This window comes from Condylura cristata, unplaced genomic scaffold (genome assembly GCF_000260355.1).
Source record: "Condylura cristata isolate star-nosed mole 26May11 unplaced genomic scaffold, ConCri1.0 scaffold00007, whole genome shotgun sequence".
Classification (NCBI taxonomy): domain Eukaryota; kingdom Metazoa; phylum Chordata; class Mammalia; order Eulipotyphla; family Talpidae; genus Condylura; species Condylura cristata.
This window is the reverse complement of record NW_004567108.1, coordinates 48,981,689-48,994,245: the sequence shown is the minus strand read 5'-3', so window position 1 is coordinate 48,994,245 and position 12,557 is coordinate 48,981,689. Positions and strand designations below refer to the sequence as shown.

General features: G+C 36.1%; 1 protein-coding gene across 3 annotated transcripts in view; it reads right to left on the bottom strand.

Annotated features, from left to right (window-relative positions):
- The window catches only part of PPAP2A (phosphatidic acid phosphatase type 2A), a 68,110-nt gene that overhangs the window by 49,711 nt on the left and 5,842 nt on the right, over window positions 1–12,557 (bottom strand). The gene's annotated exons all lie outside the window — the stretch shown is intronic.

Sequence of the window (12,557 nt, the reverse complement as noted above, 5' to 3'; positions counted from 1 at the left end):
GAAGAAAAACATAAAACTTATTTTGGTAGGAAGTTACCAAAGTAGCATACCTAAATTGGTAAGCTTTGTTTAAAACACATACTTTTTTTTTTTTTAAAGGTGCACAGGCCAAAAAAAGTTTAGTAAAATTCTTATTCCTGATAGTATGACAAATGCAAACATCTAACAGATAAATATTCATATCTGGTATTCAGGAAAATGCAGATGAGGTAAATACCTGAAATTATCAATTATAAAGGGATAAGTAAAGTCATGAAATTTTTAAGGTGACTCAGAAAATGACAACAGTCATAATCTTGGAAAGAAAACAAAATCAACACAACCAAATAAGGAATGAACTACCAGACTGGTAGAGAACATAAAAGAACAGACAGTACCAAGAAAATGTTAAGGGGGTACACCTCAAAAATGTCAGTAATAGTAGCTGCTTTTTTACTTAACTTCTATTATGTATCCTGACAGTGTGCTAGGTGTTTTAGTTCAATAACTTTAAAAGGCAAGTATGACTACATCAGTTTGAAAATTAAGCCTGCCCAAGGTCACTTAGGTTACAGAATTAAAGTTGAAAGCTGAACAATAAGGCTATGGACCCAATGGGTTCACAGGATCTTTACCAATAAGATGCTACTTACAAGAAGTTGAGTAGAAACAAATCAGAGTCACTGATGAAACCTGACAGGACTGTGGCATCTGGATTGAGAACAGAAGACTGCAAAGAACTGCAGCATGAGTAGAGAGAACTTCAAAATATGTCTTCTGTAAAAAGGAAAGGGAAAATTGGTTCCTAACCTGTATATAGTGCAAAAGAGATGGCAATGATGAAAAGTGAGAATGCGGTGAGACTGGAGAGGGACTTGAGAATGAGGATAAATGAATCAGAGAGAGGGTAGACAACCAAGACCATCAAGAGCAGGGCTGAGGAGCATTTTTGCTTCCCCCGAAAAATAAAAGCATCCTATTTCATTTATATTGCTATATAATATGGTCAGGTCATATGTCCCCTTGGAGAGACCATGCCCCTTTATTACAACTGATTTTACCCTTTCTCCATCCCCCATGCCTTTCTGTTCCTTAGGTATGATGGAAACAGTGTGGCACTTGGAAAGGAGCATCTTGTGTCTGGCACCCTCTGAACATTCAGTATTTATGTACCTAATCCTCAATTCTATGAACACAACCTCCAAGAAAGCATGGCTATTTTTGTTTTGTTCACTGATATATCCTAAGCACCTAAGTCAATGCTTACAACAAGCCAGGGCCTCCACAAATGTTTATGAACAAAGAGTCACCTTGTAAAACAGGTATTATTATCCCATTTTAAAGATCAGAGGATGACTCAGGCAGGGTAAGTAATTTCATTAAAGTCATATGTATAATAAGGGTGAAATTAAAATTATTTAACAACTGCTACTGCATCAGCACTGACCACTCAGGATAGACAACACCTGATGCTGAATGACCTGGGTTCTGCTTCAGCCTTTTACTTGTGGGACTTGAGAGCCATAGAGGGGCCATGACACTGGAGGCTGCAGACAGGTGAAGAGAAGACCCAAATGTGCTATCAACCTTGATGGGAAGTGGTACACATATCTGACCCAAGCTTTCTAAATGCAATGGGAACAGTATCATTTGCTAAAAAATGAGAATAGGTTTTTTTTTTTTAAGATTTATTAATTTGTACATACAGAACTGGGGTACAGGCCAGAAGCGAGGCTGAGGGGTGGCGAGAGGCTTCACCAGAGGCAGTGGGGAGCAGAACAGGCAGATCGATGAAGTACACTGCTGAGGGGAGCAGCGGGCGGGTCAGGAGAGGTCTGCCGCACCATGTGGTCACCTCTGGGGCAGGGTGGGAATCGAACTCATGTGGAAGTGGCTTTAGCTTCTCAGTGCAGTGCTTTAACCCACTGCGCCACCAGTGAGGGCCGAGAATAGGTTTTAATAAAGTGGAAAAAACATACAAAGCAACTGCAATAAATATTAGAAATGGAAATACAATTAAAATGCAATAGAATTAGAAATGAACTAAAGATTATTAACTGAATTCAATTTGTTGTTAGACAATTATAAACAACAGGATGACCCAAATGAATTGGGACAGAGGAAAATGCCAAGTAGAGAAAAAGCAAAACTATACCACCCGATGAGGGTTTTCAGTTCCAAGCAAATAATTTGGAAATAGTTCCATATGACATGAAAAATCAACACTGGTTCTAGAGCAAGAAAGGACTTGATGAAAACTGTAGTTCAGAAAGATGAGTTTTTAAAGGCAGGAGTGAAGAAAAGGAGCCTGGACTCAAGTAGGTCAGTGGCAGAAAGCACAGTCTACTGGGGATATGATTCACAGAGATGGTGCATGAAGTATGCAGGGGCAAGAAGAGTTCAGGGAACAGTGTGCATCTCAGCTCTTGAGACACCTACATCCTGGTCACTAGCCTGCAGTCACCACTTCTCTGTGGTCGACATGGTTTTACTATAAAAAGTACTTAGTTACCTGGTTTGTTTTTAGATTTTTGTTTGTTTTCATTAAGTTTAAACAAAAGAGAAAACAGTTTATATGTATGAAAAATTTACCACAGGCTTTTACTTTTTGTGGTTTTGTGTCAATAATTAACTATAATATATTCACACACTTGTTATCTCTTGGTTCATTAAAATGCTTAAAATAAGTCTGTATATATTTTTAAACAGCTTTTTAAAAAAAATCCAAAACAACTATAAGGACTCAGATTTCTGCACAAAAACCAAGTTAGCCTATTTATTTATACACTAACAAAAATAAAAAGAAGCTGGTCACCTGCTGTCCCCTCCCCCAGAAAGGCACACAGTGCCAACTGGCCAGAACATTAATTTCTTCCAGCCACTCAGGGTAACAGCTGTTCCCTTTCTTTTTCAAGCTGACAAAGTTTACAGTCAGTAGCAAACTTTCCATGCAGGTTTCTACATGCAAAAACAAACCATCCTGTATTCAGGTGATAACACCTGGCTAAGAGTTTTCTCTTTGTAAACCAACAGTGAGACTTGTAGTCTCAGCAATATCATCCTCAAACTCCCTTTAACCAACAAAATTGCCCTTATTTAATGAATGGACTAGAGAGTACTCCCAATTTTCAGTAAGCTCTAAAGAAAACAAAAGTGAGTTCACTATTCTACGGACTCTTAAATAAAGCTGGCAAACTCTTATACCCTTATAAAATTCCAGGGTGGTCATCTTTTATAAGGATATATATACACAAATGTCTCTTAATAGGTTGTTATGTGGCAGTGGTTGGAATCAAGATTTTCCAACCCTTTAAAGGAATATGCTTTACATAATCAAACAAGTGGAATTTAAACTGACTTGCTTTTCATTATTTTGATATAAAATGGTAATCTCAATACTCTGTGCAAAAATTTCAAGAAAATAAGAAATTGTTTAAAATCCAGACCTGAGGCCTCAGCTGCTTTTAAGTGTTCACATGCTCCACCCAATAGCAAATGCATTGTATATTTTAAATGTTGAAAGTATTTATGTGGATCCACAATGTCTAGTCTGAAATTAGGCAAGGGCCCAGAAACTAAAGTTATACTAAGGTGTGCCTCGGAAGAAAAACATAAAACTTATTTTGGTAGGAAGTTACCAAAGTAGCATACCTAAATTGGTAAGCTTTGTTTAAAACACATACTTTTTTTTTTTTTTAAAGGTGCACAGGCCAAAAAAAGTTTAGTAAAATTCTTTTTTGTAACAGTTATGATTACTGCACTAGAAAATCATAACGACTTTTTAAAATATGTATTCATAGATCTCAAATTTTTTATACAGATTAATCTGAAGAAGGAAGTGTTGGGGAGGGGAGGCGGGAAAGAAGTCCTAGAGAACTCCCTGTAAGCTACAGGTTTTGTGGACTCCACCTCCACCCCAGTTCTTGAAACTACAACTCTCAGCAATACCAAAGGGAGGACTGCGAGGACCCAAGGGTAGAGCTAAGCAGCCATTTTGGGACTTTTGGGAATATATATGAGGGAGCCATGTTTAGCTCTCTTGCTCCCTCTCCCTTGGCCTGGTGGCTAGTCGTTAGGCTTCTGATGAGCTTTCAGTGTGCTACTGGGAGTTCCAAATCAGCAGAACTGGTAGGATGCTCTAGTTAACTTGTATCTCCCTCTCTTTCCCTGGGTTGTTCCTTTCCTTTCCCCTTTGTAAATAAAACTATTATTGACCTTTTTGTGTTGCCTGCAATACAAATGAATTTAAGCACATGGGTAAGGACCCACAGACAGGCAACCCAGTTCAAGGACTTCCTTAAATTATTCCTTAAGGCTAAGGACAAACATATAATGCTGAAACCACACAACCAACAGTAGCTACCATGAAAAGAAAAAAAAGACAAGCAATTATTAGTTTGCTGAGTGTCAAGTACCAACGCTGTTTTGATATTCTCATTTCTCCCTAACATCTATCAAACACTATTATTTCCATTATGCAAATGAAGAAACTGAAGCTTCATAGGACTGAAGAAACTGAAGTTTCATAGGACTAATCAGCTGTGTAACTTGTAGCAAAAATATACAGCAAAGCTTAATTTAGAGCCTAGTCTATCTACACTGCAAATACCAAACAACACAGTAATTGGTAATAGTTACTTTGGAAAATAATGATCATCAAGTTTTCCATTTTTCCCAGCAAAGAGGATTCTGTATAGAGAATTCAGCAATTCCTGTATCATAGATCTAAAAATAATATTCCTCTGTCTGGCGAGAGGAGTAGTATTCTTCTATCATCCCACACCCAGCACATCATATAAAATTGTAACAACCTATTGTCCCAGTCTGGTAGTGTTTCAGCTGGAATCCCTAAATGATGCTGCTCCAATTCTCAAGAATGATACTGATGGCATATGTCCATTATCACTTAGTCATTATTTGGGTGTTTTGCTACTCTCTATCAGTTCAACGCTTTAAAATACCAATATTCATAATTTCCATTTCCCCACCATCTACCCATTTCTCAACCCGTTTCAATATGGAATGACTACATAAGGTTATCAATGACTTATGCAACTAAACTCAATGGGCACTTTCCAGATGTCATTTTACTTGACCTTTCAGGAGAATGTAGACATTGTTTTCATGCTCTCCTTGAGGTCTACTTTCTTTGAAGACTTTCCAGAAACATTCTCCCAGGTTTTAAAGTGGTTTTTTTCTCAGTCTTTTTCCTAATTTCCTCCAACGAATCTGAAATGTTGGTGTTTCTCAAAGGTCAGTCCTAAACCTTCCTTCCTCCTCACTATACAGCTTCTTCCTGAGATGTCATCAATCCTACTAAGATTGAAGTCATGGTAATGACTCCCAATAGTCTGATCATTCCTGAGCTCGAGACCCATTTATCCAAATGAGGACTTGACCCTTCCACTTCAAAGGCACCTTAAACACATGCTCAAAATCAAACCTACTGTATTTCCCTAAGTCCCTTTCAATCTCAAATGAGATTCTCTCCTAGCACTCTCCAGCTCAGTAACTAGCAATAACCAGTATTATCCAGTTATAAAAGCCACAACTTTCATAACCATTCTTGATATTTCTGTTATCCTCCATATTCAGTATGTCACCTCTCAAATCCACTTTTCTCCATTTCTACTGCCACCTCTTCAGTCTCATTAAAACTCTCACTTAAACCAATTCAACAGTCAAGACCACTCAAGAGGTAATCTATTATACTATCTAACAACCAAAGTCATCATTTTAAAAAGCTACCCCATTTTCCATATTCAAAATGCCTTTATAAATTTTCAGTGTACCCATACCTCTCCTTTGTAGCACTTACTGGTTCATTTTATATCTTCTTTTGTGATTATATGCATCTCCGCTGCCTAAAATAGAGCCTGGCACACAATATATGAGGAACTACTGATAACTGTTGGACAAATGCCCATGTGGCAGACAATGGGTCACATGCCAAGGAGACCTTGGGTAACTTACCTTAATGATAAGTGATAGAACTAGGATTCAAACTCAGCCCTGTCTGTTTCTACTGTCTACACTCTTCATTTTTATGACCCAATGAATACCATATAATTCTTTAAATTTCCATATAGAAAAAAATTGAAACTTTTATCATATTTTGATAAAACAAAATATTTTCATGAAGCTCAAAATAATCCCTGTAGCCATCTAACCTCATTAGAATGGCAGAATCTTTCACTCAAAAAGTAATCATTTACATCCTTTATTATAGAAAGTACTAACACATCTTTATCTCCTATAACAAATTCATTTTCCTGAATTATATTTAGATAGTTCACTAAAATATCTATGTTTATGATTATATTAACATTTCTGCCAAAATGCTATTTGATATTATCTAGCAGTTTGAAATTTCAAACATCTCTGCTTTTACTACAAATTTAACTTACAAAAATATTCAACCAAATTAGTTTCCTAATTTCAATACTTCTTTCTTAATAATGAAAAGTCTGAGGTCAATATAGGGCAGCCACCACTAAGTTTTCCAGTGGCCTGCCCTTTTTTCCTAGTTACTAAATATAGGTTGAATTAATTGACCAACTTCAAGGAAAATTCCTTACCTTGGGAAATTTAAATCACTATAGATTTAACCCTCATATTTATGCAAAAAAAAAAAACCTTTAAAATCTCCACCATTATCTCTTTACTACACAGCAGTATCTAGCCTTGTGGTGTACATTCTCAGTATTATTCCTGTTGCCTTTCCTCCTTTTCATATTCTCCTGAAAACCTCTTGGTAGGCAAAAAACCAAATGGTCATCATCCAGTAATATTTACTTCCTTCATTTTTTAATTTTCTTTTTCCATCATTCTCCTCTTCACCTCCCTTTTTTAGCCAAAACCCATTCGGGACTTTTAGGCCATAGAGGTTCATTTGTGTTTAAAATTCTAGTTATGTTGAAATAGTTCAGTACTTTTAACTGTAAATTTTATATTAGCAAAAAATATGTATAAAACTTAAGCAGAACTCAATTTGTCAAGGTTTTTCTTATAACTCCCACTATAGTATTTTAATTCTGGGGGACATACTTCTAATTGGTGTTACATCTGTGTGGTTACAGAACTGATAAAATGCCTTCATTATTCAATCATATCTATATACAAATGTCCTTCATAACAAACCATTCTGATAATACAGACCTTACTGTTTCAAATACCTCTCTATTATTCTGCAGGTCACTGTAATAAAATATAGCACAAGTGGATTACAATGTTAGCAGCAATTCCCATGTCAGTGTTCCTGATATTCCCCTTATTAGGTTAGAATTGTGGCTTTAGTCAGTTATTTACACATCTAGGTAACTCTGAGGTTACATTTTTACTCCTTTGTGTACACATGCTTCACTCACCCTCCAACAAACCTCTGGTCCCAATAGCCCAGTCCCTTTCTTCCTCACTCTCCACTTTCCTCTGCTAACTAGTGTATTTTCAATATCTAAGAATTGTTTTTGTGGGTTTTTTTTATTTGACAGATGAGCATTAATCTTTAGCATTTTTAAAAGTAAAAGTCCCCCTTCACTGAAATTTCTTAGTCTGAGCAAATTAATTAGCTTTGGCTTCTAAAGTTATCAAGTTGTCACCATTTCTCACAATATAACTGAAGATTACCAATTAGTTGAGTACTTGAACCATTTGGTTACTGATACAATTGTGAACCTTTGTATGGCAAAAGAAAAGCTCAAGCTGGATGGGGGAACCAACATTACTTTGTATCAGTATTTTCACTACTTACAAAATACTTCATTCTTTAGTTGTTCCCTCTTTTCTGCTGACAGTAACACTCATCCCATTCTCAACCAGACTAGATTTGTAACTGACTGTCTAAAGATTTGCTGTAGCTGCTCAAAAAACCCCTTTACACACCACATGCTCTATCTTCCTTTCCTGAGTTCACTGGTATCAACTGTTGCAATGTATCATGCAGCAACTGACTCTCCTTAATAAGTGAGGTTTGCTTACCATAAAGATCCTGAAAGATAAGCCAGGTCAACATTATCCTTACTATAATTTACATATGGGTAAATAAAGCAGCCATTGCGATCTTGCCATTATAGTGACAAGCAGCATGAGAATTTGACTTCCTAAACAACTGATTTCACTGTTAGATCACACTTTGAACCTTTTAAGTTGCATAATCAAATTACAGCTCCCCAATAAACCTGATCCTGAGAAAGGGGGGAAGTCTATACAGAAACTTCATAAAAGAAAATTTACTTATTTAATATTACATTTGGTTAATAATTAGACTACATTCAATGGCGGCAGTTGGAATCTCACTTATATTGTGGGTCATAACTTGAGTACTAATGTAGGTATCCAACATTGACTATAAAGTTCAGAATTACCCATAACCTGCCTGACAAGTTTTGATAACATCACCATTTAAGAAATCTTTCCTACAACTGGGCTATTCTCTTATCCATGTCATTTGGAAAAAAGTGAAATACAACAAATGTCACTTGCTTCTGCTACCCTATGTAACTATGTTTTCCTAATCAAATTGAGATGTCATTGGTAAAGTGCATTTATAAAGTTTAAGGAAAAGTACTGTAAAAGTATGAATTTTAATTACATTGTTACATATTTAACAAATAGCCTCCATGAAGACTATCTCCTAAAATGAGGACAAACCCAAAACACTGCAAATGAGCGAGATCACTATATACATCTATTTCCTAAACTCCATGGCAGAAAGAAAGAACAAGTCATTATTAATTTTAAAAAGTTATCATTGAGAACTGGTTGTGTTTAGCTCCTTCAACGGATACAGCAAGTTAACTCTTGCACCATGAATATAAAAAACTAAAATCCTCATTGTTTTAGGAATTGAGTACTAAAAGAAGTTTTATCTACCCAAACTATGGCAATCACACTTCATACACATCTTTGTTAATTCCTATTTCTATTTTGCACCTCTCACTACAGTCAAACATCATTTAGGTGTCCTACCTGTTAGCTGTGGGAATATTGCTTACCTAAAAGTAAAATCACAAGATCTGGGGTATTTAATTCAAGCAAGAAATATGCGAGAAGTATCTGATTCCACCAAGAAATATGTTAGAAGTCAAATCTTTCCCATCACGATATGGGCACTAAAAACTGAAATATGGCTCATAATTTTACAGATTCTATGCTGACAAGACAGCTAGAACTACAATAAGTAATATGTCAAGGGAAATATCACCAGCACATGAAATTATATTTAATTAAAAGACTGGTCAATGGCACCAAAGTGGTTTACTAGCTTCATAATTATAATGATAGAAACAACAGCACAGGCCAGGACTATGCTAAATACTTTGTATACATTGTCTCATGCATTATCTCACCTCATTTCACAGCACTATTGAGCATCATCTTTTCCTCATTAGATGAGAAAGAGCTGAAGCGACCTGCCCAGTGTCATCAAAGTCTGTAATAGAGAAGCTAGAATGCAAACCCCGAAGACTAGCTGACTCAAGTACATTTCCTATTCATTTGTGTAACAAATATTTGAATGTTTACCATGTGCACACACTTTTTGAGTGCCCACACTATAGTATATTCACTAAGGAATGTAGATGGATTTAGTAAATGGATTCTAAACTATCTATAGAAATTATTTCCAGAATTCAGCACTCACCAAAAGTAGTATTCCAAAAGTTTTATATTATCTCTGCTGGAAATTTAAGAGCAATGGTCTCAGGAGAAATTATTCTGAAGTACAGACTATTAAAATACCTGCCTTGCACCCCTTACCAATCTTTTGTGTACCTCCTGAGATTGGAGACCCTGCCTCCCTCACTTTTAGTAAACTCAGTGCAAGTCTATAGGAGGCCCCCAACTCACCATACAGTATTGCCACTGTCTCAGTTTGTCACAGTAAGCAAGAAGCTGCTTGAGCAAACCACCTGAGTTTATGGAAAACATTTGCCAAAGAAACATTTACGTATTCAATGAAGTCATTCAATACATGGTTTTCTCTTCTCATTTATCTCTGAAGCACCTATGCAGCAAACCTATGTTCATCTGCATAGTGATGCAAATGAAAAAAAAAAAAAAAAGGCAAGGCAGAAACTGGCTTAACAAGCTGCCAATTAACTGAAGAGCACAGCCGCTACACATTTCCTATATGTCATTTTCCTGGGGACCCCACCCTGAAAAAGACTCAGGAAGCATTTTCATGCAGTCACAACCAGGATTAAACCATGAGGAACTAACTATATCTGTTGGAATGAGTTCCAAAGGTGACTCTGAACTCTTACACAGATGACTCATGTGGAACAGTGAAAACTTTGACAAAGGTCTTCCTTTCCTATGAGGAATGCCTACAACAATGCTATCTGAAAAAACGTCTGTGGAGGATGTAACTGAGCATACCAAATTGGTTCTATCTCCCAATATGATATACCTTACTAACAAATTCTTAATATTTTTAGGAGTTTGACCTATAAAAAACTAAACTACCTCCTTAGACAGCAGACACATGCTCCAGCTATGGCAAATGGAAATTGACTCTGAAGCCATATCATAACTAAATAGAATTAAGGTAGTCGTAAAACATTTAGGTCACCTAAAGTAGTCATTACTTTACAGTCAATTAATATTCCCAACCCCTTCTTCCTCATGTACACCAATAACCTTTACCAAATGGACCCGTCAATCTGCATTCAAAAAGTCATAATCCTCAAAAATGCATTTCCATATTCCTGACCACACCACTTCTTAGCTAGGTTCCTATGGCAGTGTTTCCCAACTCTCTAAGCCTCCTTCCATCATCCAAAGGATGGAAATGACCTAACTGCCTCCCTGAGCATGTTGTTGAGAAACCTTACAGGCCACACAGGGTCTAGTGAGTACTAAGTAAATACGAATTGCTATTATTATCCAACATGACATTTAGAAATAAGTTTCAAAACTTACTATTAAGAACACGGACGCCTATTACATTCTGCCACATAGCCCCTTTTCTACTGCAAAATATCTTTGGCCCTTTAGATCTCACCCTTGTTCCTCCCTACACCTGAAATCAGCTTCCCTCAGTTCTTTCATGGCCAACTTATTTTCATACTTAAATCTCAATTCAAGTATCAGAGAAGCCTACCTTGAGTTTGCTCCCCCAGCCCCCCAGGTCTCACTCTCTAACCTTGTTTTAATGTTTAATGTAATGCTGCACACAGCATTTATAAACATCTGCAATTATCTCATCAGCCTAGAGACCTTATCTATCTTCTTCACAATGGTATTTATAGCTCCTAGCGTTGTACTAAACACTTAATGGATGTTCAGTAAATAAAGATAATGTAATGTTAAATATTTTAAAAACTTAACATGCTCACAACAATTTCAAGTTAACATACAGCAAAATAATTATCTGATTAAAAAAACAAGGGTAATGGAGAAAGCAGGTACAGCAAGATATTACAAAATGATTTATTGTAATTTTTGCTACCTGCTTAAATTCAAACAATGAAATTTATAATAATGAGGATGTACACTTAAAATCATAGTCACTAGGATTATTAGATTTTCTTTTTATTTGAGGAGCAACCATACCCCAAGACTTGAACAATAAAAACAGTGATGGTGACTAGAGTGCAGCTAGTACCATATTTTAAAAAGTTAGTTGAAATTCAGGCCTTACTGTTTAAAGTGACAGTTTTCCATTTATTTAATATTGTCTACTATACCTGATCAGTTTCCACTATGACTGAGGTTACCACTACTTGGATATCATATAAGTGGTTTTTACCTATGATAAAACATTACTATTTCAAATGCTTTTTTGAAAGAAACAAGATCACATAGATAGATAAACAGCTTATTACACAGACTGTATGTTTCCATCCTAAATGCTGAATTAAGCCACCTCAATTAAGCAGGAGTGGATAATTAACAATCCAAATTTCGTTCCATAAAAACAGAATCTGCATGTTAACTGATTCACTTAAATATGGGAATATTTAGCAATTTTTTCTTTTTAATAAGGGTAAACAGTCACAATTTAAATTTCAACTTCTTATCCAAAAGAATTCAGAATAATTCTCCAAGCTGAGTAATACATAGGAAACTTTGGTAGAACTCAGCCAAAAATAACTAAACAAGAGATTAATAAAGATTCACAATGTGACCATGAGTTCCCAAAAGGGCGTAATTTTGAAAAAATATAAAGGTATTATTACATTTCATAAAACGTATACCAGGGACAATCTCTAAACATTTCCACACTCATTCCAGGCAAGGTAAATTTAAGTTAAAACTCAACTGTATAAAACCAACTATAGCCAAATAGTAGCAATTTCTTCCTGTCTCTGCTTTTGTTCCAAATAGTTTAAAGAAGAAAATATCTTGCTACAAGACTCCATTCTAGCCAAAGAATATGCCAGTTTAACTTTTGTTCATTTTTAGACTCCATCTTTTCTCCATGACTGGGAAGAACAAAATTTTGTATGTATCTTTTTAAAAACCAGACACAGGCCCTCCCTGGTGGCGCAGCGGGTTAAAACGCAGCACTGAGAATCTGAAGCCGCTTCCGCATGGGTTCGATTAATCTGAAGCCGCTTCCGCATGGGTTCGATTCC